Source organism: Archocentrus centrarchus, chromosome 5 (assembly GCF_007364275.1).
Source record: "Archocentrus centrarchus isolate MPI-CPG fArcCen1 chromosome 5, fArcCen1, whole genome shotgun sequence".
Lineage (NCBI taxonomy): Eukaryota > Metazoa > Chordata > Actinopteri > Cichliformes > Cichlidae > Archocentrus > Archocentrus centrarchus.
Window position 1 is genome coordinate 19,453,992 of NC_044350.1, and position 27,876 is coordinate 19,481,867.

At 39.1% G+C, this 27,876-nt stretch overlaps 1 pseudogene; it reads left to right on the top strand.

Annotated features, from left to right (window-relative positions):
* The first annotated feature begins 62 nt into the window (after positions 1-62).
* Positions 63-26,404, top strand: LOC115779871 (inter-alpha-trypsin inhibitor heavy chain H3-like; annotated as a pseudogene).
* The last annotated feature ends 1,472 nt before the right edge of the window (positions 26,405-27,876 follow it).

Sequence of the window (27,876 nt, forward strand, 5' to 3'; positions counted from 1 at the left end):
TTGGGGGAGTGTTTTGTGTGGGTGTTTGTGAGTGTGGGCAGAGAGAAAGTAGAGTTTGCCCTGATACTGTCCTTGTTTGAGTTCAAAAGGTAGTGTCAGTTGCCTTAGTTGCACTCTGGTACTGTAGGAGGCATCATGGAGAGAACTGTGGTGCAAATTACCCTGTTTGGGCTATTGCTAGTTTTGGGCTCCACACTGCCAACCAAGGTAAGGCCACTATACATAAAGGGCCACAGCACTACTTCAAGGTAACAGATTCTTTTATAGTTTATTTTTTTGAATTTTTTTTATCACCACTAATTAAGATAGATAACAGAAATTTGAGGTGTGTTAAAATGAAATTTCAACACACTGACACCTTTGTGTCTCAGCATCTTGTAAGTTGCAACACTGAACTCTGTAGGTTGAAGGTCCGCTTGATTCTCTACATTCAGGGTCATTTCACGTTGTTCATGTGTCGTGTGTGAGTGCATGTGTGTATGTGCTTGCATTACACATATTGTGGAGCCATAAATCTGTTTACACATTAACACTAGCAGTCCTACCTCAGTTTTGAAACAAAATAACATACATATTGCACTAAGCTGAAGTCTCTAGCCAGCAAATATAAGATCACGTAATGTCCTGTAAAGACATTAGGAGACAAGGAATCCTAATCATGTATGTGTTTGTATGTTTATCCTGGCTCTGGATTAAAGTCACTGGGAGCTATGAGCTAATTTTAATGGTTAAAGCTTAGCATTTGATAAAGGTGTTAGTGCTAAGTTAAGGTAAAACTTGCCCTCACACATTAATTCAGAGGTGTCCAAACGTTTTTCAAAGAGGGCCAGATTTGATCATGTGAAAGTGCCTGAAGGCCAAAAGGCCCTGATGACATTCTTGTAGACAATGAAAGATGCATATAAATATTATTTTATTTAATATTTTTATGAGGTAAACAGAAGCAAAGTAAGCAAATGTAACCATTAAGAAGAACATGGAGCATACAAGCTATCTGAACTTCGAGCAGAAATTTAAAACATACAGAAACTCTGTAAAATACAACTCTGTAATTCTGAAAAGGGATTCTTGTTTAAGTTCGGAACAGAGAAAGTCCACTCACACAAATACATGGAGCCAAACAAGCTTAACATTTTCTTTGCAAATGTTATCATCTTTGGAAACTTGACCTTATGCAGCTACTGGTAAAAAGGCAGAAGTGTTTCCGGTATCTACTGTGGCGTTTATTGCAGCAAAATCCCAAATATTAATATTAATATCTATTAATATCAAAGGACGGCAGTTGTGTCCCTACCAATATTTCTGATTGAAATAGTACACTGTATTGCGTAATTAGCTCTGCACCGGACCCTGATTCAGCCTACGTCCCTACCAACATTAATAATAAACCTACTCCCTTGGCCAAAAATAACACAGACAAAGCGTGGGACCATATAGAATCCAAGCTCGGGCCTTGATTGGCCTGAGGGCCGGACACTGGACATGCCTGCATTAAGTGAATTATTCTTGTCTGTTTGATTTTTAAACTGTAATACCGTAATGTTACTTGAACTTTGGAAACTTCTTTTTACACAATCAAATTCCAGGAAATCAATTCCCCTTCTCATACATAAAAACATAAGAATGTAAGTGACTTCCATGCTCTTTTGTGTGTGTGTCATTAACAGTAGATAAAAAATAATTAGAATGGGGTGTTTCTGCAGTTAAACCAATTGGATTTCACTGATGTCCTTGACCAACACATTGTTTATCAACTACCTGACCTTTGATCAGCCAGTGAAATCAGTCAAGCCATTTTTTGTGAAATGTGCCTCCTGTGTTTGCTTAGGATGACTGGGACATCTACAGCTTTCACATCAACTCCACAGTGACCAGTCGTTATGCCACCACTGTTATCACAAGCCGTGTGGCCAATCGTATGAACGAGTCAAAGGAAATTGAATTCCATGTTCGGATTCCCAAGAATGCCTTCATCAGTAAATTTCAAATGTGAGTGAAGTAGAAATGGCCTGTAACTATTTGCAAATGAAGAATTCTGCACTAAAGAACATATTACAGGATACTTAGTGGTGTCTGTTTACATGGGCCTTCTTCAGGTTTATCGATGGCCAGGTTTATGATGGTGTTGTGAAAGCTAAGGAGCAAGCTCAACAGCAGTACACTGAAGCTGTGTCCCGTGGTGAAAGCGCTGGTCTTGTCAGGTATTTGAATCAATTTATTTATAATTTCATATGAAAAAATTCGCAGTCACACAAAATTATATTTTTCTCTTTTTTGATGTCTCAAATTGTCTTGCAAAAAATGTTTGCTTGTATCTTCAGTTATCTAAACATAATATAAATGAATATGTTCTCAATAGAAAAATATTCATCCAGCTACCCATTTTCTTCTGTTATCCGGGGCCATGTCATGGGCCAGCACTCTAAATAGAGAGGCCCAGACCTCTCTCTCCCCAGCCATCTCCTCCATTTCTTTCAGAGGGACACCAAGGCATTCCCAGGCCAGCCGTGAGATATAATTTCTCCAGCATGACCTGGGTCTGCCCAGGGGCCTCCTCCTGGTAGGACATGCCCAGAACATCTCACCCAAGAGGCGCCCAGGAGGCATGCTAGTCAGGTTCCCTCAACTGACTCCCTTCAACATGGAGGTGCAGCAGCTCCTTTATCCTATCATTCATGAACAAGCAAACACCCTTGCATAGACCTTACTGGGGAGGCTGAGGAGTGTGATCCCCCGATAGTTGGAGGACATCCTCCGGTCCCCCTTCTTAAAGATGGGGACCACCACCCCAGTCTGCCAATCCAGTGGCACCACTCCATATATCCACGCGATGTTGCAGAGCCGTGTCAATGAAGACAGCCCTACAACATTCAGAGCTTTCAGGAACAAATCTCGTCCACCCCAAGGGCCTTGCCACCAAGGAGATGTTTAACTGCCTCAGTGACCTCATCCCCAGTGATGGCCTCAGTTAAAGTTAACAGTGCCCTACCCACACTATATACCATGTGAGTAGACCACCGCTTTCCTCTCCTAAGTCACCTGATGGTTTGCCAGAATTGCTTTGAGGCTGTTCAAAAATCTTTTCCCATGACCTCACCAAACTCCTCCCACACCTGAGTTTTTGCTTTAACCACTGCGTTCTGCTTAGCTTGTTAGTACCCGTCAGCTGCCTGTGAAGTCCCACAGGCTAACCAAGCCTCATAGGACTCTTTCTTCAGCTTGATGGCTCCCTTCACATCCAGTGTCCACCTTCTGGTTTGGGGATTACCATGACCATGATTACCACCTTGCAGTCACAGCTCTGAGCAGCAGCCTCAACAATGGAGTTGTGGAACATGGTCCATTCAGACTCAGTGTCCTCAGCCTCCCTCAGAAGGCTGTTGAAGTTCTGCTGGAAGTGGGAGTTGAAGATCTCCCTGGATTTTTGAGCAGTGCCAACGAGACTGTAGGGCTGTCAGCAAATTAATCAGTTATGGCAGCCTGTACCAAAATAATTGTAGTGTCTGAATTTGGTTCCATGACCAGCCTTGGATAGCCGTGTATCTCATTTTTCTCCTGGATGAATGAATGATACTTTATTGATCCCACAATGGGGAAATTACAGTTAACAGAACACCCATCCAAGAAGACAAACAAACATCTATGGGGTAAGATAACTGTCAAAAAGAATGTATGTGTAAGGAGTCTAAATTCGTACATGTAAGTCAATAAACGTGCATAAATATAAGATTTGTATTTCGAATGCAATCTACAAAGTTACAACTTCGCAACAATACAAATACAAATCACAAATTTACAAGTACAAGTTACAAAGTTACAACTTCTCAACAATACAAGTACAAATCACAAATTTACAAGTACAAACCTCTAACTATCGAACGTCATACTGCGCATGCGTTAAAAGACAACATTCTTATGGCGGATGGAGGATACTTCTTCCTGGTTGGTGGCTCATTCCAAACTATTCCGGTGGAGAAAGCCTTACTGGTTGTCTTATCTGTTGTCTGTTGTCTGTCTGCTGCCCCTCGACAGGCTGTGATGAATTGCCCTCTCTAACCGTTTGCCTGGCATTCCCTGACGAACCTAACCTGCTAGTTATCATTGACACCAGACTGTGAGCGGTGTTCAAAATCTCCGTTAGCTGCGCCTAGCAAACACATAATATTAGGTTATGTACCTCAACGGAAACTCCACAAAAATGACAGGAAACTCAGAATCATACTTCATAATCAACACAATAAGCCACCAACCAGGAAGAAGTATCCTCCATAAGAATGTTGGCTTTTTTTTTTTTTCCCCATTTTTGGCCACAGCGGCTTTTCGTGACAGGGGAGAGAGACAGGAAATGGAGGAAAGATACAGGGAAAGACACACATGCAAATCGGCCCCGGGCCTGCACGGGACGCCCGCACTGCGACTGATGAACTGCTGATGAACATTCCACCTCTTTTCAGGAACTGTTAGCTGTAAATCTCAAAGTATGAGGTTTTCTTTTTCTCCACAGTGTGTATGTGGTATTGTGCTTCACCACTAAGCCACCCAGGCACCCAGAATGTTGTCTTTTAACGCATGCGCAGTATGACGTTCAATAGTTAGAGGTTTGTACTTGTAAATTTGTGATTTGTACTTGTATTGTTGAGAAGTTGTAACTTTGTAACTTGTACTTGTAAATTTGTGATTTGTATTTGTATTGTTGAGAAGTTGTAACTTTTTGTGATTTGTATTTGTATTGTTGCGAAGTTGTAACTTTATAGATTGCATTCGAAATACAAATCTTATATTTATGCACATTTATTGACTTACATGTACGAATTTAGACTCCTTACACATACATTCTTTTTGACAGTTATCTTTCCCCATAAACATCGGGAGATAGGTGAACTGTGGCCATGCTGCCCCCCTTCTGGTGGCATTAAAAAGACAGAAACAATAGCAAAAAACATATATGGATGAGGGAGGAGAAAAAATAATCTCATTTGTATACATACACACATACGCATATATGTGTGTGTGTGTGTGGGGGGGGGGGGGGGGGGGGGGGGGGGGGCTAACAGTTCTGATAAGATGTGGAGTCCATCAGCAGCTAGGTCAAGGGAGATCAGTCCAACACAGGTCAGAAGAAGACAGGACAGCGGGGGTGTAGAGCATCCGTTTACAAAACATCCCAGAGAAGAATGAGATAAGCGGCAGTCCAAGGCTGCCAGGGAGCCAAATTTCTGATTCTACAACTTGTTTTGGGTACAGATTGTACTGATTAATTTGTTGACAGCCTTTAGTCTTTCTGGCACCTCTCTGTGGCGAAAAAAAAATCCAATTCATCCAAATCTACTTGGTTTGTTCCTTCGCTGTGCAGAACAGAGATGGCTCCAAGAACTAATACCTCCGTATCAGCTCCAGATATACTGAGTCTGAGTTTGGGTCTGTACCTTACTGCATTCCCATCATAAGCAGCGTTACCAAGGCCCAGACAGCTGCCCAGACTTCCTGAATTGTAACAACAAGCCAGGTATCTCCAGGTCCAATTCGGAGAAATCCTAGTGTCAATAAACCAAATGTGCATGTCCTTCATCGACTGATGAACTGCTGATGAACATTCCACCTCAGGAACTGTTAGCTGTAAATCTCAAAGTATGAGGTTTTCTTTTTCTCCTCACTTAGCCTATTGTATTCTTCTTTTTAAAATGGCAGCACCTTTGATGGCTGCAAGCCTGCAGACACTTATCTCCCCTGTTTGATTTGTTTGTCTTTTCTTGGATGGGTGTTCTGGAATGTAATTTCGGTGTATGTTTGTCATATTATGACAATAAATTATTCTGGAATTCTGCCAGGCATTGCTAATGCACCTCACTATACATTTAGGTGTGCTTGGTCTGTCTGTCCTCCAGCACAACCTGATCCATCCCAAATCCTTAAGTACTCTAGGAACCACAAGTAAGCCAGCAGTCTAAGAGCAAAGTGCTCTGTTGGAGTAATGTGGTTTCATGAGGTCTTTAAGAAAATATGGGGTCTGATTATGCAAGACCTTGTACAGTATGTGAGAAGAAGAATTTTAAATTCTATTCTGATTTAACAGGGAGCCAATAAAGAGAAGTCAGGGAGAAATATGCTCTCTCTTTCTAGTCCTTGTCAGTACTCTAGTTGCAGTATTTTAGATGAGCTTAAGGCTTTTCAAGGAGCTTTTAAGACAGCCTGATATAATGAATTATAATAGTCAAGCCTAGATGTAATAAATGCATGTATTAGCTTTTCAGCATGACTCTGAGACAAGATGTTTCTAATTTTAGAAATATTGCACAATTGCAAAAAGGCAGACCTACATATTTGTTTGATATGTGCATTGAAGGAAATATCGTGGTCAAAAATGACCAAAAACTTCTCACAGTGTTATTGGAGGCCAAGATAATGCCATCCAAAGTAAGTGTCTTGTTAGACACCATGTTTAGAATAGAATAGAATAGAATAGAATAGCCTTAATGTCATCATATGTCAGACATATAATGAAATTACGTTCCAGAACATCCATCCAAGAAAAGACAAACAACAATCAACAAAACATGGGGAGATAGGTGACTGCGGCCATGCTGCCCTCTAGACGTACTGCCTTAAAAGATGGAACGCAATAGCAAACATATAGGGATGGATGAGGAGAAAAAAAAATCATCTCATACTTTGTATACATACACATACACAGTATAAGGTTGCAAAAAAACCCTCTGCAATAGTGTGCTAGGGTGGTCGCAAGGCATATCAGTTCACACAGATCACAATACAGGAGGGCTCTGGTGGGAACATCTATTCAATTCAATTCAATTCAATTTTATTTATATAGCGCCAAATCACAACAAACAGTTGCCTCAAGGTGCTTTGTATTGTGGGTAAACACCCTACAATAATTACAGAGAAAACCCAACAGTAAAAACAACCCCCTATGAGCAAGCACTTGGTGACAGTGGGAAGGAAAAACTCCCTTTTAACAGGAGGAAACCTCCAGCAGAACCAGGCTCAGGGAGGGGCAGTCATCTGCCGCGACTGGTTGGGCTGAGGGGAGAGAAAAAAGACATGCTGTGGAAGAGAGCCAGAGATTAATAACAATTAATGATTAAATGCAGAGTGGAGAATAAACAAAGTAAATAAGGTGAATGAAAAAGAAACATTGCATTATGGGAACCCCCCCAGCAGCCTAGGCCTATAGCAGCATAACTAAGGGGTGGTTCAGGGTCACCTGATCCACCCCAAACTATGAGCTTGATCAAAAAGGAAAGTTTTAAGCCCAATTTAAAAATAGAGAGGGTGTCTGTCTCCCAAATCCAAGCTAGGAGCTGGTTCCACAGAAGAGGCGCCTGAAAGCTGAAGGCTCTGCCTCCCATTCTACTCTTAAGTATCCTAGGAACCAAAAGTAAGCCAGCAGTCTGAGAGCGAAGTGCTCTATTTGGGTGATATGGGACTATGAGGTCTTTGAGATAAGATGGGGCCTGATTATTCAAGACCTTGTATGTGAGGAGAAGTATTTTAAATTCTATTCAAGATTTAACAAGGAGTCGGGTGCCTGGGTGGCTTAGTGGTGAAGCCGGCGACCACATACACACGCCGCGTTGCGGTGCGGGTTCGTGTCCTGGCCCCCGCGCTGATTTGCAAGTGTGTCTTCCCCTGTATCTTTCCCCCATTTCCTGTCTCTCTCCACTGTCATAAAAAGCTGCTGTGGCCAAAAATGGGAAAAAAAAAAAAAAAAGATTTAACAGGGAGTCAATGGAGAGAAGCCAATATGGTCTCTCTTTCTAGTCCCTGTCAGTACTCTAGCTGCAGCATTTTGGATCAGCTGAAGGCTTTTCAGGGAGCTTTTAGGACAGCCTATTAATAATGAATTACAATAGTCCACCCTAGAAGTAATAAATGCATGAATTAGCTTTTGAGCATCAGTCTGAGAATGGATGTTTCTAATTTTAGAAATATTGTGCAAATGCAAAAAAGCGGTCCTACATATTTGTTTAACATGGGCATTGAAGGACATATCCTGATCAAAAATGACTCCAAGATTTCTCACAGTGTTACTGGAGGCCAAAAGTAATGCCATCCAGAGTAAGTATCTGTTTTGACACCATGTTTCTAAGATTTGTGGGGCCGAGTACAAGAATTTCAGTTTTATCTGAGTTTAGAAGCAGGAAATTAGAGGTCATCCAGGCCTTAATGTCTTTAAGACATTCCGGCAGTTTAACTAATTGATGTTTGTCACCTGGCTTCATTGATAGGTAAAGCTGAGTATCATCTGCATAACAATCTAAATTGATGCAATGCTTTCTAATAATACTGCCTAAGGGAAACATGTATAATGTAAATAGAATTGGTCCTAGCACAGAACCCTGTGGAACTCCATAATTAACCTTAGTGTGTGAAGAAGACTCCCCATTTACATGAACAAATTGGAGTCTATTAGATAAATATGATTCAAACCACTGCAGTGCAGTACCTTTAATACCTATAGTATGCTCTAATCTCTGAAATAAAATGTTATGGTCAATAGTACCGAAGGCTGCACTGAGGTACAACAGGACAAGAACAGAGATGAGTCCAATGTCAGAAGCTGTAAGAAGATCATTTGTAACCTTCACTAATGCTGCTTCTGTACTGTGATGAAACCTGACTGAAACTCTTCAAATAAACCGTTCCTCTGCAGATGATCAGTTAGCTGTTTTACAACTACTGTTTCATGAATCTTTGAGAGAAAAGGAAGGTTGGAGATTGGCCTATAATTAGCTAAGACAGCTGGGTCAAGTGATGGCTTTTTAAGTAGCAGTTTTTCTAGAAGCAGCTCTCATTTCTAGAAATGAGAGCTGCTCCATCCAAAGTGGGATGGATGCCGTCTCTCCTAACAAGACCAGGTTTTCCCCAGAAACTTTGCCAATTATCTATGAAGCCCACGTCGTTTTTTGGACACCACTCAGACAGCCAGCGATTCAAGGAGAACATGCAGCTAAACATGTCACTCCTGGTCTGACTGGGGAGAGGCCCAGAGAAAACTACAGAGTCCGATATTGTTTTTGCAAAGTTACACACCAAGTCAATATTAATTTTAGTGACCTCCGATTGGCGTAACCGGGTGTCATTACTGCCGACGTGAATAACGATCTTACCAAATCTACGATTAGCCTTAGCCAGCAGTTTCAAATTTCCATGAATGTCGTCTGCTCTGGCCACTGGAAGACATTTGACTATGGTCGCTGGTGTTGCTGGCTTCTCGTTTCTCAAAAGAGAGTCACGAATAACCAGAATTTGTTCCTCAGCAGGTGTGTCATCGAGTGGAGAAAAACAGTTAGAGACATGAACAAGTTGGTGGTGTACCCGGGGCTTCTGCTTATGAATACACTACCCGGTCCACTACAGCGGACTCAGGTGACACATGTATCCAGTATTTATATACATATATTAAGAAAAAAATTACTATTTAAAGTAATACCTGAGCTGGTAGCTCCACCCGGTCCACTGTCCTCAGCCATCTTTGAATTTGGAGCATACTGTGTTTGGTATAATGGCAGATTGATTACTCCACCCTGTGACGTCATTTCAACACTTTTCTACTCGTACCCACAAACTAAAAATCGTGTCCACACAGAGGGGAGGCGTTCGTAGTCAAAGAAATTAGAGTTGTATTCACAACACTTACACTTTTCTACTCATACCCACAAACTTGAATTTGTGTCCTCACAGAAGGGAGGAGTTCGTAGTCGAAGAAATTTCAGTTGTATTCACAAGACTTTGCACTCACAGCTTTTAGATTCATACTCATATAAAAACAATCCGCACAGTTTCTCAATTATGAATATGAATGTTAGAATTGTGCACACATCTTTTTGACAGTTATCTTACTCCATAGCCACAACTGTTTACACAACTTCTTCCAGGAAAGAATGAAATTCCCAGTTATCAAGGCCAGGCAGGGGGGCCGAATTCCAGATAACACAGTTGTTTTAAGATTTAAACCATGTTATCCATGGCCTTGACCGAAACTGGCCTTCGGGCCACAAGACTCGCTTCCAGCATCCCGTTCAGGTCCAGCAGATTCCCCAGGAGTCCATAATGTACCCAGTTGGATAGGTCCCGGACAGACAAGCCGGTTCCCCTTTTTCCAGTCTTGTTGTTGAGAATATTTGGTTGATAGCGTTGAGAGACCAGCTGACCAGATCCAAAGTTAATTTTCAGTTTGGAGATGATGTGTAAAGAGAGGCTCAAGCAGCAAGCAGCAGCAGGGTAGATAACAAGAGGGTTGGGAGAGAAAAAACAAGAAGGTTGGGAGAGAATAAAAAGTTTCTGAGATTTGTGGGGCTGAGTACAAGAACTTCAGTTTTATCTGAATATAAATTAGAGGAAAGTAGAAGTAGGAAATTAGAGGTCATCCAGGCCTTTATGTCTTTAAGACATTCCTGCAGTTTAACTAATGTGTGTCATCTAGCTTCATGGATAGATAAAGCTGGGTATCATCTGCATAACAGTAAAAATGTATGCAATGCTTACTAATGATACTGCCGAAGGGAAAAACTAAAATTGGTCCTACCACAGTTTCTGTGGAACTCCATAATTAAACTATTCAAATAAACCATTCTTCTGCAGATGATCAGTTAGCTATTTTACAACTACTCTTTCAAGAATTTTTAGAGAGAATGGGAAAGTTGAAGATTGGCCGATAATTAGCTAAGACTGCTGGGTCAAGTGATGGCTTTTTAAGTAATGGTTTAATTATTGTCGCCTTAAAAACTTGTGTTACATAGCCAGCTAATAAAGACAAATTGGTCAAATTTAAGATTGCATCATCAATTAATGGAAGGACTTCTTTGAGCAGTCTAGTAGGAATGGGATCTAATTAACACATTGATCATTTGGCAGAAGTAGCTATTAAAGTTCACTCTGAAAGATGAATAGGAGAAAGACAGTCTAAACAATTGCAGCATTAGAGAAAGCAGCCGAACATAAAGATATGTCTTTGAGATGGTTATAATTTTTTCTTTAAATGTTAAAATCTTATTTGTGAAGAAATTCATGAAGTCATTACTAGTTAAAATTAAAGGATTACACTCTTTGTCAGCCTGGCTACAGTGCTGAAAAGAAACCTGGGGTTATTCTTATTTTCTTCAATTAAAGATGAATAGTAAGATGTCCTAGCATTACTGAGTTTTTTTGTTTTTTTTGTAGTGCAAGAAACTCTTCTACAAGATTTTTAATCAGCATATTCTTAATTACTGAGGCGTCATATCCTCTCCAGCTTATGGGTTATCTGCTTTAAGCTGTGTATTTGTGAACCACGAAGTCAGGCACTTCTGATTTGAGGTTTTCCTTTTCAGAGGAATCACAATATCCAAAGCTGTACACAGTGCGGATGTAAAACTACTAACGAGATAATCTACCTCACTGGGAGCAGAGTTTAGGTAGCTACTCTGCACTGTGTTGACACATGACATCACTGCTGTGTAATCCATTAAGTTAAATGTAAATGTTATTCAGCAATGAACAGGGTAATCTGTTTCCTTTATGACTGTTTCAAAAGGGTTATTGAAATTGGTCTTTGTCTGGCCCCTCAGCCAGAATCAGTTTGCCTTGGGAGACCCTACCAGGAGGCAAAAGCCCCCAGACATCATAGCTCCTAGGATCACTGGGACACATAAACCCCTCCACCATGATAAGGTGGCAATTCATGGAGGAAAATAGAAAATATATATTTTTACTTAATTTACTCAAGCCGCATTTGACAATAATCTGCTGTGAAATGCATTTTCATGAAATTTTTATTGTTTCTGCTATAGTTCTGTAGGGAGGACCCTGGAGGAATTTAGGACCTCTGTAACTGTGGCTGCTCACAAAAAGGTCACCTTTGAACTCACATATGAGGAACTGATGAAACGCACGCATGGCAAATATGAGCTACAAATCCACGCTCGACCCATGCAGCCTGTCAGAGACTTCAAGGTCACTGTCTTGTTTGTACCTATAAGTGATCATTTATTAAAACAATGCTGAAGTAACAGCACCCATAATTAGATCTTCTGTTTTATTTTACTGCACTGAATCCCAGGTGGATGTGTACATTCATGAGGAAGCTGGCATCAGTTTCATCGATGTGAAAGGAGGACTAAGCACCAAAGCCCTCGCTAATGCCATCACCAAAACACATGCAGATAAAGAGGTACAGTATAATGCAGATGTCAGTTTTGTAGAATAGTAAGTGAACCTGAGCCTTGCTGCAACAGACAATAAAACAGATACTATCAGCATTGGACGGCAGTAGATAGGATGTCTTTGTAAATCAAGAAGAGGAAGCAAGACAAGGCAGAGGCGATGATTAATGGTGGAAGATGAACACAAACATACACAAATATATTAGAATTAGAATTAGAAGAATTTATTGTTATTATTATACTTCAAGACATACACAGGTTGGACAATGAAACTGAAACACCTGGTTTTAGACCACAATAATTTATTAGTATGGTGTAGGGCCTCCTTTTGCGGCCAATACAGCATCAATTCATCTTGGGAATGACATATCTAAGTCCTGCACAGTGGTCAGAGGGATTTTAAGCCATTCTTCTTGCAGGATAGTGGCCAGGTCACGACGTGATGCTGGTGCAGGAAAACGTTTCCTGACTCACTCCTCCAAAACACCCCAAGGTGGCTCAATAATATTTAGATCTGGTGACTGTGCAGGCCATGGGAGATGTTCAACTTCACTTTCATGTTCATCAAACCAATCTTTCACCAGTCTTGCTGTGTGTATTGGTGCATTGTCATCCTGATACACGGCACCGCCTTCAGGGTACAATGTTTGAACCATTGGATGCACATGGTCCTCCAGAATGGTTTGGTAGTCCTTGGCAGTGACGCGCCCATCTAGCACAAGTATTGGGCCAAGGGAATGCCATGATATGGCAGCCCAAACCATCACTGATCCACCCCCATGCTTCACTCTGGGCATGCAACAGTCTGGGTGGTACGCTTCTTTGGGGCTTCTCCACACCGTAACTCTCCTGGATGTGGGCAAAACAGTAAAGGTGGACTCATCAGAGAACAATACATGTTTCACATTGTCCACAGCCCAAGATTTGCATTCCTTGCACCATTGAAACCAACGTTTGGCATTGGCACGAGTGACCAAAGGCTTGGCTTATAGCAGCCCGGCCGTGTATATTGACCCTGTGGAGCTCCCGACGGACAGTTTTGGTGGAAACAGGAGAGTTGAGGTGCACATTTAATTCTGCCGTGATTTGGGCAGCCGTGGTTTTATGTTTATTGGATACAATCCGGGTTAGCACCCGAACATCCCTTTCGGACAGCTTCCTGTTGGATATGGTTCGTCCTTCTTGGTGGTATGCTGACATTACCCTGGAATCCGTGGCTCTTGATACATTACAAAGACTTGCTGTCTTGGTCACAGATGTGCCAGCAAGATGTGCACCAACAATTTGTCCTCTTTTGAACTCTGGTATGTCACCAATAATGTTGTGTGCATTGCAATATTTTGAGCAAAACTGTGCTCTTACCCTGCTAATTGGACCTTCACACTCTGCTCTTACTTGTGCAATGTGCAATTAATTAAGATTGGCCACCAGGCTGGTCCAATTTAGCCAAGAAACCTCCCACACTAAAATGACAGGTGTTTCAGTTTCATTGTCCAACCCCTGTACAATGAAATTGCGTTTCAGAACACTCATCCAAGAAATACAGACAATAAAACAAACAGGGGGAGAAAAGTGTCTGAGGTTATTCAGCCGTTCCAGGCACTACCTTTAGCAGGAAAACAGAAAGAGATACATTAGGATCAGTAGGTTAAAAAAAAATCATCTCGTACTGTGTTCATCATAAACACCTTACGAGGTTCTAAAAAAAAAAAAAAAAAAACACCTCAGCAAAGCAATAGCACGTTTAAAGCCTGGAGAGTTCTAGGGAGGGGACGGGAGGGGCTGCCAGCGGAGACGAGTAAGCCAGGATACTGTGGTGGCGAGCCAGCCAATACCAATACCATTCCAAATACTACAATTGTTTTGGTACAGGCTGTCATAACTGATTGCTGACAGACCTTACAGTTTTCTGGTTACCCATGCCATGTGAACGAATCCCACCCATATGATCATGGACTCTCTTGTTTTTTGTTTTGGTTTGTTTTGTTTTGTTTTACCAGTGTGTTGACAACAAGTCATATATTCCCACCGCTCTTTAGCCTGGAGGACCTATAGACCATAATTGAAAAGAAAGACATTTTTAGTTTAGGGCACGTTTCCTCTTCACCTCAGTGCGCCTTCAATAATATTACGCTAAGGGAAAACACCAGAGTTTCTCAATCTATCAAGAATCTAAAGAATTAAATTCATTCTGTTTACAGGCATGGATTTATTTCTATCCAACTGCTGACCAACAGAAAACGTGTGACAGCTGTGGAGAGCAGGGTATGAATGGAGATCTGGTTATTGTTTATGATGTCAACAGGGACAATGGACTGGGACACATCATGGTAAACCCTGATCCATTAGCAGTTTACACAAACACAAATTGCATGGGTCAAAAATGATTTTTTGAAGTGATATCATCTTTTTCTCTGTTCCTTAAATGATCTTTTAACTAATGAACCATCTTCTTACTGCCTCTTAGAAATCTGCTGGGTACTTTGTTCATCACTTTGCTCCATCCAATCTTCCCAGAATACCAAAAAATGTTGTCTTTCTTATTGATCAAAGTAGCTCAATGCATGGCAATAAAATACAGCAGGTAAAGTAATTAAATTGTTATACATATGATTTACTCTAAAGACAAAAAAAAAAATGTTTTGTTTTTTTTTTTGATTGATAAACTGTGAAGAACATTTTTTTTTTTTTTTTTTTACCCAGACTAGGACCGCATTAATCCACATTTTGAATGACCTGGCAGAAGATGACCACTTTGGTCTGATCACTTTTGATGGCAACATTTTTCACTGGAAACGGGAACTTGTTCAGGCCAACAGCAAAAACCTGGAAAGTGCCAAAACATTTGCACGCAATATCCAAGACAGAGGCTGTGAGATTTTACAGTAAAAATATGTTATTTTTCAAATATGAACAGTTGATGGGAAAATGTTAGAAATGAAACTATGTTGTTGTCATTGTTGCATTTCAGCCACAGACATAAATCAAGCAGTGCTGCAGGGAGCAAATATGCTGAATGTACATCACAGAGAAGGTTCAGCATCTATCCTCATTCTTCTCACAGATGGAGACCCAACCTCAGGTTGTACTAAAGCACACCTGTACACAAATGTGTTGGGAAAACTTGGAAAAAAATTGTAGTGATTTTTGTGAGCTTATTATGATTAATTGCTATGTCTTATTCAGTGATTCTTTTTAAGCTTTTTAGCATCTGTGAGACTCCACTGTTTTTTAGCTGAACTGGGTATGTTTTGTGTAATTTCAGGGGTAACAAATCTGGAAAAAATACAGTCAAACGTAAACAGGCGATTGCAGGCAAATACCCATTGTACTGTCTGGGTTTTGGTTTTGATGTTAATTTTGAGTTCCTTGAGAAAATGTCGCTGCAAAATAATGGTGTGGCACGGCGGATTTATGAAGATTCTGATGCTGATTTACAGCTTAAGGTATTTTTTATTTAATTACTTGAGCATTCGTATCATGTGATTTAAAAACCCTTGAGGATTGGAAGAAAAAAACAAGCATGGTTTGTATAACTTCCACACTGTATGTCAACAGGGTTTCTATGAAGAGGTGGCAACTCCTCTACTGACAGATGTGACAATGATCTATGTGGGTGGGACCAATTTAACCCAGACTAACTTCAGTCGGTATTATAATGGTTCTGAGATTGTGGTGGCCGGTCAGCTCACAGACAATGACATTGAAACCTTCATCCCAGAGGTTGTGGCCATTTCGGTAAGTCTTGATCCAAGATACTCATCAGCGGTTATCCTCTGAAAGCTTTCTCCTTTTATATTGACCTTACAATACATTTGAATTGTGACAGAGTAACAGAAGGGTAATATTCTCTAACACAAATGACTCCGTGGAATCAACTGGAACAGTGGCTGATGACCGTATTCAGAGAGTTTGGGCCCATCTCACAGTTAAACAGCTTCTGGATGAACAGTGAGTTTGATATATGCCATCTTTTCTCATGTGATTGTTCCTAAAGAACTACTTCCTACAGGTAAAGAAAAAACTTTCCCTTAATCTGCTCTTAAATATTAAAGTGCACAACAAAGCTGAGCTTTTAGAAAAGGTTATAATTAATCCAAAGCTGAGTTAACATCTTGCATTCCAAAATCCAAAAGATTTTATTTTAAACACAGCTTCTGATTTTATTTACCAGCTGAGAAAAGAGTCAGTGGAGTGATTTGCACATGTGCATGTGCCTTGTAAGGAAGTTTGATGTCTTTTGCTCACTTAATGGTAAAAGAGCCTTGGTGGTGTCATTCTGAGGGGGATCACAAATCCCCTGGGATTGTAGCAAGAAGGGCATGTGGCATAAAAATCTGACCAATCAAATATGTGGAACAAACCTTTGTGAATAAGGGAGCAGCTGAAAGTAGCCAATGCTGTAACATTTTCAATCAGCTTCCACATTGTGTTTTTATTTCATAACACCGATAACAGCTGCTAGCATGAACAACTAAAACAACTTTATAAACAAGTTAAAATCTTAAAATTTATAATGAAAACTAACATAAAGGCAGTTCAGCAAACAAGTCATAATCAAAATGATTTATTACAGCAGCAGAACACTTTTTAAATGGCATAGCAATGCTCCAAGCTAACCTGCCTGGTAAATTTGTTCCATGAAACATAGGGGTTTGATGAACCCCTATTAAGAACCCCTATTTCATATATTCTATTGAATTTATTAGTCTATTTTTCATGAGCTCACCTTGAAATAAAGAACATCTTTTTTTTCAGGCCTGTCTTGCCTGGCAACTTTTGCAATCAGAATTATGATCTGAATGCACTGTTCTGCCAAACGTATTTGCTCTTTGAAGATGAAATCTATAAATTCTCTACGAGGCTTCTCTTGATAGTTTTTTTTTTTCTATATCTTTTATTCATTTGTGTTATCATTCACATAAGTGTATATGTATTATTATAAGAGCTGAGGGACAGGGAAAAAAAGCAGTAAAGTCAAAAGGGGAAGAAATTAGGGAGAAAGATAAGAGCAAGAGGACAGAGCACAGGTAGAAAAACACCAAAAAAGTTTGTGTGTGTGTGTGTGTGTGTGTGTGTGTGTGTGTGTGTGTGTGTGTGTGTGTGTGTGTGTGTGTGTGTGTGTGTGTGTGTGTGTGTGTGTGTGTGAGCAAGAGAGTGTGAATGTCTGTCTTTGTCACAAAATATATTTAATAATGAGGGCAGAAGGCTGCAACAACGCCCCCAGAAGCCAGATGCAGATAGGAAAGGCACAGGAGACCTGGGTCGTCGAAAGGCCCCCAAGAGCAATGTAGGACAAACATTCCACACCTTCAGTAGCAGTAGGAAGAGTGAGAGAGCCCCCCCCACCCCCACCCACACACACAAAAGAGGGAATGGAGAACTGACTGACAACACCTGCAGGTCCCGGAGTCCACCCCCAGGCACCTACAATGCGCACCGGGAGATGAAACCAAAGCCAACTACCTCCACTAATTAATGGAGGTGATCGGTGGGAACCAGAGAGAATCAAATTCATCCAGTTAATTTTTAAAAAGAGGCAGACATTCTCTCCAGACTAATGTGATCTAGTAGTAAATTTCTAAACTGAGCAATTCACCATCAGATTGATTTAATACTTTGTGACACAGGCTTCGGCTGTCTGGACCCAAAAAAGAGAAAGTAAAGAAGGAGATTTTGGAGCTGTCACTGAAATACAGCTTTGTGACCCCTCTCACATCTATGGTGGTCACAAAGCCTCCAGGAGAGAACACAGATGTGCTTCATAAACCCAAAGAAGGTGAAACACGAAGACAGTGGTCCAGTGTAAGTCCATCAGGTTCAAGAAAACATGCTGCCAGAAAAATCAAGTCTGGCATTCATAGTGGTGAGTAACAAACCAACACAATGTAAAAATCAGTAGTTTTCAACATCACCTCTTAAACATTCTTTCACCCTTCCTAAAATCACATTTAAATTAAATTAAAACTTAAACACATCTGCATGACAAGAGGTGAAAACAACACTTTATGAACATAACTGTGAGCCCACGGTAATTATGTTAGCATTACTGTATTGAGAAAATGTATATCTGGATTTTAGTAACATCACATATTAAAATAAATTAAATTTGCCACTATTCTCAGATAACCAATTATATTTAACAATTAATTAATGCACTACTTGGAAATTAGTAGAATAATATAATAATAATAACTTCTTTTTATAGTGCCTTTCAAGAAACCCAAGGATGCTGGACAAAAAAAAAGAAAAAAACTAGGAATTGAAGGCCCTTTTGAACAGGTGTTTTTTTCAGCAGTTTCTTAAAAGTGTTCAGTCATGGGGTATTGCAAAGCTGAGAAGGGAGACAGTAGGGGCTGCCACACTGAAGGCTTTGTCCCCAAAAGTATGGAGGTTGATGCGAGGAACAAAGAGCAGACCCATGGCTGAAGACTGTAGTGCCCAAGGCTGTTCATATAAGTGCAAGAGGTCGGAAAAATACTGAGGGGCCAAGGCACTGAGGGATTTGTAAGTGAGGGGAATGATCTTGTACACAATGCAATACTTTACTGGGAGCCAGTGTATCTTAATAAGGGGTGAGGTGTTGCCAGACCTTATTGCGAGTTAAACGCCTGGAAGCTGAATTCTGGACATGCTGAGAGAGTAATGGGGTAGTTCTTTATGTCAAATAGAATGATTTATGAGGGGCAATAAAAATGTGGATTATGACATGTCATGTTATGACCGGTTATTTCATGTTTCTATATTTCATAATATTTCATATTTCATATACAATAAACAAGCGGTGAAAATGTAGGTCGGGAATGCTTCTGTATCATTAGATGAAATCAAGCAAAATGACTGCACAGGAAATGATTGAAAAAGTAGCCAATGTCTAAACAAAAAGTTTTTGAAAGACGTTGAGAAAGTCTGGAGAACTATTGCTTAATGCCACTTTCCAAAAAAAAAGAATGTCTGGAATCAAAATATAAAGAAATGGTTAAAGACTGGTTAAAGACTTTTGCAGAATACTTTATGTTTTAACCTTTGATACTGAACATGAAAATAGATATGGGGGCAACATATTAGTTGTCTTAGGTAGCATCCTTTAGTGGCAAAACAATATATGATTATATTTGGCACATTAATCAGAAACATTACCAATTATGATGGATTGCAATCCCCAAAAGGACTGTGATTAAATGCCCCAATTCCTACCTCTAAGTTTAGAAAAAAAAGATAGATAGATAGATAGATAGATAGATAGATAGATAGATAGATAGATAGATAGATAGATAGATAGATAGATAGATAGATAGATAGATAGATAGATAGATAGATAGATAGATAGATAGATTTTTTTTTAGCAAATAGAGCAGTAATAAAACATAGTAATCATTAATTTTTTCACAATGTGGTTTCAGGCTCAAATTTCTTTAGATGCATTTAATGGAAAACTATAACAAAGTTGTGTCTTTTTGAGCACATATTTTAAAGAAGTAATCTAAAAAATTTGCCAAATGTATTACCTTTAGTGAAATTTATATTTTAATGTGTTTTACCAACACCCTGTTTTGATCAGCAAAAAGAACACATCTCATTAATGACTTTGAGCCATTTGAGTGACACTTGCCAGATTAAAAATTAATTAAAAAAAAAAACTTAGATATACAATATACATAACTTTAACTTAACATAACATAACTTTCTTTCATGTAAATTATATAAATGTTAACAATTGTTTCTTGATAAAACAATTGCTTCTTTCATGATAAAAAAAGTAAATTATTAAATTCATAATTCAACCTCTATTTTCATGACACTATACTTTGAATAGTTTTCCCTTAAACTCAAGTTTATGACAATCATTGTGCCGAAGTATTGCAGATCTTTGTTGTTTGAAGAAACCATTTAATGTGATTTGTACATATGATTTGTTCACATTCACATGAGAAGACACTAACATGCAAAGCTAGAATATGATGATTGTGCCATAAAAATTACAGACATTAGTTTCATAACTCAAAGAAAGCTGTATGGATAGTTTGGCTGTTTTTCTATGCAATTTCTTATTGGAAAATGTTTCTGCAATACTATCAAAGACTGGAGTTAACATTTACAAATTTACTTTGTAAAACTGTTATGAAGGTAATTGTTTTAGGCTTTTCTAAATGGAAATATTATTTTTGAAGACAATAACAAATGTGTAATTTTTAAATTATTTAATTCTTATATTTTTCTCTTTATTTCCAAGTCCAGCACAGGCGACTCCCCAAACTGAGATACTCTGTACCAAGTAAGTGTCTCTCTGTTTCTGTATGTGGTGTTAACCACTGTTCAGATAAACTGACCTTTGTCAATAAAAACACACTGAAATGAACAAACTTACCATGCAAACATACTAAACCCAAGATGAATTGAAAGAATTATTGTTATACCCCAAAAGATTTTGGTGCCGTATTATGGTGAATTTGCAGCTGGTCAGCGGGTACATGTCTGAAAAACATGACTAAAATCTATGTAGTGGCCCCTTGGATGTATGGACGTATGTACAGTTTCAAATGGGTGTCATTTATTTCTTCTCTTTTGGCAAGCACCATACACCAGACAGTGTTACACCTTGACACCCTGAAAACTACAGAACAAAAGCAGAGTGCCTCAATGTAGTTTCACACATAATTCTTATGCACATTATATTCCAATATTAATCACAACTCAAAATACAACCAAATAACCAGTATTAACAACTGAATTGTATAAGTGCTTTGGAGTTTCAGACAGAGTGGAAAAGCGCTATATAAGAACTAGTCCATTTACCAATCAATCAATCAATATTGTAATTTTCATGTGAGGACTCTTCAATTTAGGATCATATGTTGTAGGTCTCTGGAGCTTGAAAAAATAAAAGAGGCAACTGTACTTCTTTAAGTTTCTTGAAGACTTTTCACCTCTCATCCAAAAGGCTTCTTCAGGCCTAAAACCGAATAGTGGAGAGTCCCAGGTATTTAAACCCCAGTGGGGGTCATCTCCTTGAGGTGACCAATATTATTCATGTGCATAATCACATGTGCCGAGGTGTGAAAAAAGGCATAGGTCATTACAATCAGTGGTTTGAGGCAAAACTAATTTGGGACATTACCTCAATTGGTCACTCCATAAAGTGTCCTATTGAGGTCACCTGAAGAAAGGTTGGAAAGGGGGTTCAGGTGCCTGGGAAAGGAGCCCATTTCTGCATTGCAGACAGGGGACAGTTGGTGTCGTAATCCACCACCTCTGTTCAGTGATGGTCATTCACAGAGGTCAAAGATAGCTTCTTTAACTCCTTTTACAAACCATCTGTCTTCTCGGTCCAAAATGTGAACACTGGCATCCTTGAAAGAGCGTCCTTTATCCTTTAGGTGCAGACGTACAGCTGAGTCTTATTCTGTCAAGGTGGCTCTTCTATGTTGTGCTATTTCTTAGCGAAGAGGCTGTTTGATTTCTCCAATATAGCGATGCGAGCACTCTTCACTGCACTGCACCGCACCGCATACATTATTCTATGTTGCTTAGCTTGTTTTTTGGGGGGTTGTCCTTGCGATGAACCAGTTTTTGTCTTAGAGTGAGGCTGGGTCTAAAGTATACTGGGATGTCATACTTGGAGAAAATTCTCTTGAATGTCTCTGACAAACGTGCCACATAAAGGATGACGGTGTTGTTCAGTTTGTCATTCTCTTTCTTCCTAGTTTGTGTCCAACCTTCTTTCTTGAACTTCTTTGCTGATTTGATGAAACCCCAGTTGGGATAACCATGTTTTCTTTACATATGAGTGTTTCTTTCCTTTCCCTTGTGCCTTAGAGGGGATGTTTTCTGGCTGGTGTTACAGGGTTCTGATCACCCCAAGTTTTCTAGTGTTCTAGTGGGTGGTGGGAGTCAAAGAGTAGGCATTGGTCTGCGTGTGTGTGAGCTTCCAGTAAACTTCATTGTTGAGGCTTCCGTCTTCCTCAATAAGCACAGCAAAGTCCAGGAATAGTAATCTATTAGTCTTGGCATCCTCTCTGGTAAACCTTATATATGCGTCCACTGAGTTGATGTGACGAGTGAAGGCTTCTACTCCTTGGATTTGACTTCACCCAGGTGCCATCCACATATAACTCCCACTAGGATTTAGATACCTGGGACTCCCCACTGTTTGGTTTTAGAACTGATAATGCCTTTCGGGTGAGAGGTGAAATATCAACAAGAAATTTAAAGAAGTCCAGTCACTTTTCTTCTTCAAGGTCCAAAGACTACCATGACCTGGATGACTGAGAACCTACACAGACATGTTGTAGGCTTGTTATTTAAATTACTTTTCTGTATACTTTCTGCCAGGTTAGAGGCTTGTTACTTGTGAAAAATTATATGGAGTTCTGGTTAACTTTATCAATAAATACAAAGCTCAAATTTGGAGTTTATCCCAGTTGTAACAGGGTAAAAAGCAGTGTACATGCTGGGCAGCTTGCCAGTCTATTGCTGGGCACTTGTGCAAATCCAACTTAGAAAGGTCTCATATGCAAACCTGTAGCATGATCAAGGGGACTGCATGTCCCACATTACTAAATTGTGGTCACCTTACTGGTTGTGTCCTACAGATTACACATATTAGACTGCTTTTTAATTGTTGCAGGCTTTTTTATAAATGTACAGTAGTACGCACAAATCTTGAGCCACCCCTAATTTCTTTACATTTTGCTTCCAGTGAACCAAACATATTTCTCCAAGCTTTTTGAGTCTTTCAAAGTTTTTCTTCACTTTTTCACTTGTTTTCAGCCCAGTCCTTGTGCCTGATCATTTTTGATGTTTTTGTTTGACACACTAGCACACTATCAGTCATGGGCTGGCTTCCTCAGAGCCTGGTGCAGATTAGGGAACAAAACAACCAACAATCAAATAAGAGCTTTGAATGTCCTTCAAGAAGTCTGGGGAACTAGTCCTGAAGATGAGTTAAAATAATTACAAAAAAGCTTGCCTAAGAGAGTTCAAGGTGTATTAAAAATAAAGATGGTCTGCTGAATTAGGCCTCAGTCACACAGGCCTAGGACCAGTCTATAAGTCTCTAGCTGCCAGGGGAAAATGTGTATGCCTTGACCAGTGGTTGAGTACTGACTGGAGGTTGCTGGTTGCAGCTGGATGAAATCATTCCTAAAGAGGGTGCTGCACCAAAAGCTTTGACCAGTAGTTACCATGTGGTCACCAACCAGTCTCTAAACCTGTGTGGCTGATTCCAGTTCTGCTTGTACATATTTCTAGTCACTGCACCTATTTGCCATTTTAAATAGACAAAATATAAAAATATGAGAGTGACTGTTGCACAGTTAAATAAAGCATTTTTTAATGAAAATAACAAAATAATATATATATATATATATATATATATATATATATATATATATATATATATATATATATTTTTTTTTTTTTTTTTTTTTCTTTATTTTGCCGTTTAGTTCATGACTTACATCACATCGACCAAGTACAGCAGAAAACAGGTACAGTGATTAACAAATTCATTAGAACACCATGTAATCTAAGTGTTACACCTGCTCTGTTTTTTTTCCATATAAATTGTAATTACATTTCTGTTTGCACATATTTCAGTTACTGTAACTATTTGCCATTTTCCTAGCAAAATCTAAACATAAGTATAAACCATTTTTTAAAATGAAAATAACAAAAATAATATATATATATATATTTTTTTATTTTGCCGTTTAGTTCATGGCTTACGTCATCCCATCGTCCAAATACAGCAGAAAACAGGTACAGTGATTAACAAATTCATTAGAACACCATGTAATCTAAGTGTTACACCTGCTCTGTTTTTTTTCCATATAAATTGTAATTACATTTCTGTTTGCACATATTTGAAAATGTAAAATATTTTAGACAGTTAATAAGCCTAAGGTGGAGTGGTGATAGTTGAATGACATATTTATTTAGTGTTTTGTTTTAAAGCTGAGATTTAGTATGAGAACATCAATATCTTCCACAGTCATGCAATATCCTCTAAATGTTTGAAATATTAGTGTATATAACTAGCATTGTGTGATGTATTTACAGGTGATACTGATCATTCTGACCTGCTACCTGCTATTCTTGCTACATTTGCTGCTCCCAAAGACACAACAGATGGTATTGTTAATTGCATAAATATGATTGGAGTAAATAATATATGTAAAAACAGTTAAAATTCATTATTAATTATTAATGTTTAAATGTCTTCATGAGGCATTGGCTGTTTTTATTTTTCATGACAAATAAAATCCATATTCTAACTCTGTGTGTCTGTACGTATCTTTAGGTCCTCTTCTCCACAGGTTTTTGCTGAAAGCTGAGAATCAGACTATTCCACTGTGCTTTGATGTCAGCGGAGAAGTCCTCCTTAAACTTCTTCACCATCCCAGTGGGGGTTAGTACCGTTAACATATCCCAAATTATTGAAGACTTTTTCGCTTTCATATGTCGTAAAATATTATTGTGCTTCCTCATCTCTATTGTTATATTAATACCCCAGTTTGTAGTGTGATTTTCAGTTACATTTCTCTTTTTTTCTAGAGCTGTTTGTGAATGGTGAGCTTGATTCAGTTGGAAATGGAGGCTTCAGCAAAATTGTAATACACTTCAGAACTGACCAGCATGTTGAGATTGGCACCATGGGGGTTACTGTACGGGATGGACAGACAGTGACACATCACACTGGGCAGGATTCCATCAGAGCTGGAAGGTGAATTTGTTGTATAATGCTCTTATCATTGTGTTTGATATATGATCTTATAACGTTCTGTCATCAAGATTTACATGAGAAGATCAATATTCTTCTGTCAGCACCTGCCAAACTTAGCTGACATGTCTGAGGCTGAACATGAAATATTCTGGGATTTCCAATCCCTAAAGTGCCAATTTGAGCAATTTGTTATTTTATCTTTACACTTATAATAATTAAACATATGAGATATTTTTACATCTCAATTCTGAACTAGAAGAAATCTTATCTATCTTTCAGGGACAAAATCACATGAGGTGCAATTTGGATATTTATAAGGAAAAGAATAATCTCTTCAATTAAGAATGAAAATGGCAGAATTACACTACATCCTACATTACCTAAGATATTTATGGAGCACAATTTGTCATTATTACACCATTATAAATCTATAAAGTCCCTTCTACTACATCTTTCTCACATTCTCCATGGATTTGTTGTATCTTCCAGGGTGGAACTAATTCCAAATTTGTTATTGGTCCACGCAGTCGTGCCCAAAAATAGTCTCTCACAGCTTTCAAACTTTTTAATGTGAGCAGTGCTAAAATCAACAAAGAAAAGCTTTAAAACATTGAGATAAAGTTTATATTTTTCCAGTGTGACAGTGATAATGCGCAACAAGGAAATAGACATTGCAGCTGGAGACATGCGCCTGGTCGTTTTAGTTCATGAGAAGAATGGTGAAAAATTCCTTTGGCCAGTATTAAGACAGCATCCCTCAGCCAACAACACTGAAGGACTTTTAGGTGAGTAGAACAGCTGAAATCTTTTTTGTAGTAATGCTGCATGCATTTCTTGGGAAATACATGCTGCATTAGCTTACATCAGGTTAACAATATAATCAAAGTTGCACACAGTGGTAGTATGTTCTGTATATGCCTTCTTGCTGTACTGGTTTTCAGTGTCAGTCATGGTTTCCTCTTTCACTCACTTTTCCAGCTCTAAAACCAGCAGTTTATGAGGAGGTACAGCAAGTTCCTGTCACAAAGCTAAAGATTAAAAGCCAGGAGATAGATGTTACCAGGTACATTTTTCTATTTATGTTTTCATTTTCACCATTCAAAAAATAAATTTTTTAAAGATTTTTATCATTACTACAAAGCACAAAAATATATTAACTTTTTTTTTTTTTGTCTTTTTGTAGTGACAGCACTGTTGACTATACCGTTGCCTCTCCACCGACAATGAACTGCTGGCTTATGTCTGCTGAGTCTGCCCTGCAAAGACCGCTAGATGATTTTTACGCTGCACAACTGTGAACTATGTTGAAAACTTTTAGATCGTGGAAAATGTAATTTTGCTCATTCTACTAGTTTCACCAATATTGCAAAGACAAAATGTCTCCATCAATCTTTAACTTTAATTTGTCAAAAATGTGGCCTATGACAAATGAAAGATTATTGTGGGAACAACGTCCTGGTGAAGTGCACAGGTTTGACTCTCAGTGTCAACAATAAAGGTCACAAAACTGCTGGAAAAATACTGCTTTGGGGGAGTGTTTTGTGTCATGTCGGTGTGTGGCAGAAGCAGGAAAACCCCAAAATGCAGGACTCACACAAAATAGAACTTACATGTAAAGGTGGTTTATTAGAAAAACACAAGGAACCATAAACTCAGCTAAACTGGAGCTGGACGGGTGCCAGAACTCTAAATACAAAACAATGGTGCTGGGACACACACAGCAAGGGAACACTGATGACAACATGACAAAGAACAGATGAAAACTGAGGGCTTAAATACACAAAAGGTAATCAGGGCAAGAGGAAACAGCAGGGCACAGCAGGTGAAGCAAATGAAACTAATAACAGGGGAAGCAAAACTAAACACAAAGCATGGGGAACACAAGACTGTCAAAATAAAACAGGAAGTGACTAAACAAGGAGCACAGCACAGGGAAACAGAGACACAGACATGGGACAGAAAAGCAGACTAGTCACAACACTGGGAATAAAACTCAATATGAAAACATAGAAGGTCAGGGGTAAGACATAAGGACAAAAAAACACCAGAACACAGACGCACGGGAGACAGGGATGAAGGAACAAGAAAACCACAAATGATAAAGCCAGAACTAAGAACAATGAAAACCAAAACAAACTAGGAAATAATACATGGAAAATAAAACTAAACACAAAACGCTGGGCAGACGGCCCAGGACCTTGACAGTTTTGTATGTGTGGGTGTTTGTTACTGTTGGTGAAAATGGGCAGAGAGAAAGTAGAGTTTGCCCTGATACCATCGTTGTTTGAGTTCAAAAGGTAGTTTCAGTTGACTTAGTGGTAGGAGGCATCATGGGGAAAACTATGGTGCAAATCATCCTGTTTGGGCTATTGCTGGTTTTGGCCTCCACACTACCAACCAAGGTAAGGCCACTATACATAAAGGGCCACAGCACTACTTCAAGGTAACAGATTCTTTTTTGTTTTTTGGGGGTTTTTTTAACCACTGCTAATTAAGTTTTATAGATAACAGAAATCTGAGGTGCGTCCCTAAATATTTTGTGTCTCAGCACCTTTCTGTCAGTGGTAACACTGAACTCTGTAGGTTGAAGGTCCTCTTGATTCTTTACATTCAGGGTCATTTCAGGTTGTTCATGTGTTGTGTGTGAGTGCATGCGTAACACATGTTGTGGAGCCATAAATCTATTTACTCATACCTCAATTTAGAAACAAAAATAACATACACATTGCAGTAAGCTGAAGTCTCTAGCCAGCAAATATAAAGCAAATGTAAAGACATTACAATACATGTCTCATAAAGTGAACAAATCCTAATCATGTATGTGTTTGTATGTTTATCCTGGCTCTGGATCAAAGTCACAGGGAACTATGAACTCCAAACTTTTTTCAAGGAGGGCCAGATTTGAGCATGTGAAAGTGCCCAAGGGTCAACGGTCCCTGATGACATTCTTCTAAAAAATAAAAGATGCATATAAGTTTAATGTTTTCATTT